Source organism: Ixodes scapularis, unplaced genomic scaffold (assembly GCF_016920785.2).
Source record: "Ixodes scapularis isolate PalLabHiFi unplaced genomic scaffold, ASM1692078v2 PGA_scaffold4__175_contigs__length_147842914, whole genome shotgun sequence".
NCBI classification, from domain to species: Eukaryota; Metazoa; Arthropoda; class Arachnida; order Ixodida; family Ixodidae; genus Ixodes; species Ixodes scapularis.
The window spans coordinates 91,359,397-91,365,646 of NW_024609879.1; positions in this window are offsets into that span (position 1 = coordinate 91,359,397).

The following is a 6,250-nucleotide window of genomic DNA, read 5'->3' on the forward strand; positions in this document are numbered from 1 at the left end:
AGAGGCTTTTTGATCACTGAAGAGGTCGAAGCTGCAGGGGCTAACCTGAACATTCCACCTTTCCTTGGGGGAAGGCTACAGCTCTCCCTGGAGGACGAAGCGAAAACTAGGGCGATTGCGAAGGTCCGGATCCACGTGGAACGAGTGATTGGACAAATGAAGTGTTTTCGAATCTTGAGGGGTACTTTCCCAAACAGTATGAGCAAGAGCCTGGACTCTATCTGGAAGGTCTGTGCTTTGCTGTGCAATTTCACGAGAGAGCCACTGCTCAGTCGAAGCTAGAGCTGCAGTCTTGTGGCTTCGTAGATGGTCGTGGAGAAAAAAGAGGCCATATCTCTCTATCTAGCTCACTTCAGCTCCGGCAACTTTTTGTGCCCACACGCCCTCATGACCCATGACGACCATTAGCACCGACTACGGCCCTCGGGACTTTCCTCTACCCAACGAAATGGACTCACAACCCACCGAGGCCACGCTGGCTTCTCCCGCTGTCTGAAGCTTACCGCTCAATGCACCACCCACAGCCGGTGCAACCACTCCTGCCGTCACGTCGCTTCTTGATGCACCACTTGTTGCCGCGTGAATTCAACCTGCGGTCTTTACTCAGAATCCATTCTCCATCCTCGGCGACGATGATCCCGAAAGCAAGTTGTCGCCCCTCAACAACAGTTGCCACATCCGCACTGCCGCCAATGAAACGAAGCGTGCTCGTGGCATTTTTTTCTTCGGCGCCGCTGCGACTAAGCTTACCACCTCACCCCGGTGCATCCAACGTGACTCGAACCCTGACTCGTTCCCCCTGGAGGACGGATGGCATCCTGTCTCTCGCCGACGTAAGGCGGCCCCGCCCGCGGCGCCTCCAGCAGCATCGTTCTGCAGTGAGTTCTCCCACACTGTCATTCTACGGCCGGCCAAACCATGCCGCATCATGGACGGGGTCTTTCTTGCCATTGACTCTGCAGTTGCTGCACAGATAGACCTCAGGTCTCCTACACCATTGCAGCCCCCTACCAAGTGAGGTACCTCGACTGCAGTAATCAACTTGCAGTTGATGCTGCTTTGTCTCAAGTGTGCGATGCATTCCTCAATGTAACATACATCCCGATCGGCACTCTGCAGGTCTCCGTGCAAGGCTACGAGGCCATTCGCCGTGGCCAGGTTCGCGGATTCATAAAAAAAGTCTGGCGACCTGGATTCTGCGTCCTAAAAAACCTTCATTGCCGGAAATCTGCTATCCTCCAGGCCGGTCCTCTCACAAACTCTGGGTCGGCACTCATTACATTCGACGGCACCAGCCTCGCGTTGCCCAGTGCCCCAACAGCACCCAAGCCAACGGCACAACACAGCGTCGTCAGTTGCCTTCATCAACATCCAAAGAGAAGCCGGCGTCACCACCAGTGACGCCTGAAACTAGCTCCTGCTCAGCAAGCTGTGCTGTTATCTGCGCCCAAAGCCCTCATCGCAGCACCGAGGTCTGCGAAGCAGAAGACTGACTCCCGCCCGGTGCTCGCCACAAAACTCCTAACGCCGGCACACAACATCACCGCCGACCTCACACAAGTCCCAACATCAGAACCGCCTCGGACCACCTTCGCAGAATCAGCGAGAGCTGTCAACAGCACTAGTGAGACGCCTGCCCTACTTCCGTCAGGGTCAGACTTTACTGGCTTGCAACAACAAATCACCCTTTTCACAAAACAAATGCTGGCAGCCACGCAGCGAATTCCGACGATGCAAAACTCGCTGTTTACTCTCGTGGATACCTGCACCCGTGCAGTAATCGGGCGCCTCGCGATGCAGGGCATCATTCCGTTCGGCGGCCCCCCACTATCACCACGCAAACATGGTTAGCGCCCCCAGGATTGTTCAGTGGAACTGTTGCTCGCTTAAACAGAAGAAGGCAGACTTCATCGAAAAATTTTATCTTCACTCGTCATCCGACATGGCCGCTGCGTTTGCTCTACAAGAAATCAACGGCCCCCTCCCTTCTTTGCCACAGTACGATGGACTTGCTCCGAACATTGAGACTAGTGCCCCCTTGCCTTGGATTCGTTCCGCCCTGTACGTTCATCGATCAGTGTGCTTCACTCTTCTCGACACCTCACAGAGGTGCTCTGCAATGACCAGCGTTACGGGTTGCCGCCAATTCCTCAACGGCCCGTTTTTCTCTTCTCTGTCTATGTGGCTCCAGACACATCGCTAAACCGCTGGACAAGGCAGCCGCTAAACATCCCTTTTTTTAAGCACTTCGCCCGTCTTTATCCAAAAGACGACGTTCCCGTTTGCGGTGATCTTAATGCCAAACACACGCATGGGGCTACGACATTGACCTTCCCCACGGCACGCGGCTTCTTGCAGACCTCACAGGGCTGAAACTTTCGTTCCTCAACATCCCAGACACCCCCACACGTATCAAACAATCCTCCCAACAGCAGGACACCTGCCCCGACTTTACCTGTGCTCGTTACCCTCGACGCTGGAGATGGCATGTCGCCGGCGACCGCCTCGGCGGTGATCACCTCCCCATTATTTTACGCTACGACTTCCTATCCGCAACCCTATCTCACTGTCGCGCCTGCTGCGACACATTCTTCACTAAGTGGGACAACTTCCGAGCAGCTCTTTCTTCTGTCATGGAACTTGCTGGCTTTTCCGACATTATACAAGCTATCCAGTCCGCCCACAAGTCTGCCACAAAGCGGCTAACCGTACCGGACGATGCCGCTTTGACGAGCATTTACTTACTGGACCGCCGCATTCACCTGTTGGCCTGTTACCGCCGTTCTCGCAGACCACGACGACTCCTCAAACCTTCACATAAACTCCAAAAGACTATCTCGTGCTACACTTCGGAACTCGCTTCCAACTGCTGGACTTCCCTGTGCAGATCCATCTCCGGCAATAGCCATCTTTCGAAAGTTTGAAGGCTCCTCCGTTCTCTCCTCGGGGACCACAAACCTAGGCAATTTGCTGCCACTGTTGCCCTTCGCAAAGGTGTCTCTCCCGAGGAGCTAGCTGAACGGGCCTCGGACGTCTTTTTTCCGCAACCAGCGCAACATGACTCTGGATGCTACACTTGTGTTCACCCTGTCACCAAGCTCTTGGGATGGATTGCCCGTTCACCCTCCACTCGCAGTGCACCTGGCCCCCAACAACGTCACAGTCGGGCAACTTCAGAACCTCCCTACGGCACTCAAGGAAACCATACTCGCCGAGATCAACCAGGTGACTCCAGACTACTGAAGCCCCAGGAGTCCCTGATCGCTGCCACTTGTCTCATTCGCCCTGGAAGCTCCCGAGAAGATTAAAAGCTTTTCCTCTTTTTATGCCCAAACAGCAGGGCAGATATGGTGGCCACTTCTTTGGTCGTTAAATAAATGTTTCAAAGCAAAGGTAGATGGTCATGATGAAAGAAATCAAGGACGTTAGGATTCCTGTCAGAAGTACTCAACGCAATAAAATGTTGTCCAAACTTGCCAGGTTTTAATTTTAGATTGGTTGCACACTACACGACAGAGTAGCGAGCATTTGATTATTCTTAATTTTTAACTAGGACTGATTAAATTAATTTCAATACTTTTGGATGTTTTATTTTAATACACACATATCCTCTAAAAAGGGCGGAAATGTAGTGGTTAATAAAGAAAAATAGACGTAATGGTGGGGCCACAGTCGACTCCTAGCAGAACTGTTTGGTGGGGCAACAGGCAGACTGAGATTAAAGCCCCTCTATCCTGGGAAAAGTGGCGCCATTCATTGTTGTGGAAATTCTCGAGACACGTACCGTGTGCCACTTCTGGGAAGGACATGGCGTCTGAAATCTAGCTCAGTGCTGCGCTGTGTCGCCATGATCTTCCCAAGGGCTGCATGTTGCACGTGCCTCGTGCATCGACGCACTTTGCGCTACTTTTAAAACATGAAGGGGCTTTAACTGAGATGCCATTGCGTGTGCCACAGGCAAAAATTCAAGATGTTGAAAACAAGCTGTTGCATTGTAAATTGTGCGAATTACTAAAATTCTCCGTCAATATGCCCCAGCAAATGAAGATTAGAGGGTTTACAGATTAAACCAAAGGAAGATGTCTGTCACCCCAGAGGAAGAACATGTGGGGACCTTGACGTGCAACCAAAATTTCACCATCAATAGCGCTGAAATCAGTAACGACACTACCGTAAACCAATTTTGCTCCCAGGTGGGCCGCCGGAAGCGGCGTTGGTAGCCACAGCACATGGTCGTTGTTGGAACTTTCGCGCATAATGCAGAAGAGGATCATGCCCTCTTTAGGTGTCACACGCTCCCATACCATCTTTAGTGTTTGTGTGTATGGCGCGTGCTTTGGACGGTTTCACAACTGACGACCACGCGCATGCTAGGCTGTGAAGATTACACGCTGGGGCGTGGGTTTGTAAACAATGGAAAAGTGTATGAAATTTAGCATGCACAGTGCACAAACTCTATTTTCAGTACACAAATATTGCGACTACTATATCGGACAGAGGTACGCGCTACAGTTTGCAACAAATTCTTGTGCCGACATGAGCAGTCTGAGGCATTCCAACTACTTGTCATGACAGCCACTTTCAGTTCACAAAAGTTGGTTTATTATATGTTCTCCAAGTCTTTGGCATTAAAAATGAGGTTGATTCCTTTGTGACACTGCCGTGCCGGGCTGTGGCCGGCGGTGAAACTGCACAGCCCACCAGCGACGGCAAGCAACCAACTGAGCGTCCAGAGCTAGGAACCAAAAGGCACCTTTATCACACGAGGCAATGGCTTTTTACACAAGACGTGGGCACAGTGTTTGCAACCCGATTACCGAAAGTGTCCAAACTTGGCACTAGCACCGCCCGCAAAATCCCCCCTTTAGAATGTTCAAGGAGAGTATCGGACACCTTGGCTGTGAAAAAAAACAAAGTTTTACAGATTGAGTCTCTTGGGAGCGACCACTTGTCTTCCAGAATGGGTTGAGTAGTGTCGGCCCGTACCATCACCACGAACACGTGGTGGTGATGCTGGACGAGGCACATCACGATGACGCGAGTAGACAGGTCCACCTGAGGCCGAACCGTCGACGGAAGCTAGGGGTGACGCCGGCCTCGGAGAGACACAACAGCACCTGCCGCAGGCGTTGGTCATGTTCCTTTTTCGTTCTGCCGAAGACTAGGATGTCGTCGACCATGTTGACCAATCCGTCTAGGACTTCCAAGATCCACGCCACCTGTCGCTGGAAAAACTCAGGGGCCGACGTGATGCCAAATGGGAGTCGGCAAAAGCAATAACGCCCATACGGCGTAATGAACATCGTAAGCTCTTGAGAGTCCTTGGAAAGCTTGACCTGATGGAAGCTTGAGGTAACTTTGAGCTTCGAGAAGACTGCCGCATCGCCCAGAAGTCCCAGGACTTGATCGACGGTGGGGAGCACATGACGTTCTCTCGGGACAACTTGATTTAATTTTGTAAAGTCGATACAGACACGGTAACCTCCCGACGACTTTGGAACCATGAACAGTCCAGCGTCCCGAGGTGTGGGGTTGGTGACACGCCGAATGGCTCCGTCTTGCTCCAGTTTGGCCAGTTCTGTTTGCACCACCTCGCGCAGGGGTATCGGTATGCGGCATGGAACACTAAGTGAAAACGGAACCGCATCCGGGCGTAGCCGAATCTTGTACTCCTCCTTGAGCGTGCCGAGACCTCTGAAAAGTCCCTGCGGTGCCGGCACTTTCATGTCGTCCAAGAACTTTACCACACCCAGAGCCTGGATGGCTGGGAACCCGAGCAGGGGCATAGAGAGGGACTTGATCACGTACAGACGCTGATGACCGGTCTTGCCTCGCCACAGGAGGGTAGCCATGAAGTACCCAATGACTTTTAGCGACTGGTCTCCTGGTGCTGTCAGCAGGTCGTCGACCTTGTCCAGATGATGAGGTAAGTTCGGGAAGGCTTCCGAAACAGCAGACGCCTCCGCGCCGGAATCTACCTTGAATATCGCCGTGTAGTTGTCGACATTGACCTCAACGTACTTGGCCTTGGCCTTCTCAGTCTCGAGGATTGCGTGGAGCGGTAAGGAACGCCACCTTGCTCTGCTTTCGTTTCCGAGCGCAACAGACGTCCGCGAAGTGGCCCTTCTTCTTGCAATAATTGCACAGAGACTGCCGAGCAGGACAGTCTGAGCGTGTGTGGGGGGGCCCGACTGCAGTAGCTGCAGGAACCTGGGTCGTTATCGCCAAGTGAAGACACTGCTGATGCGTC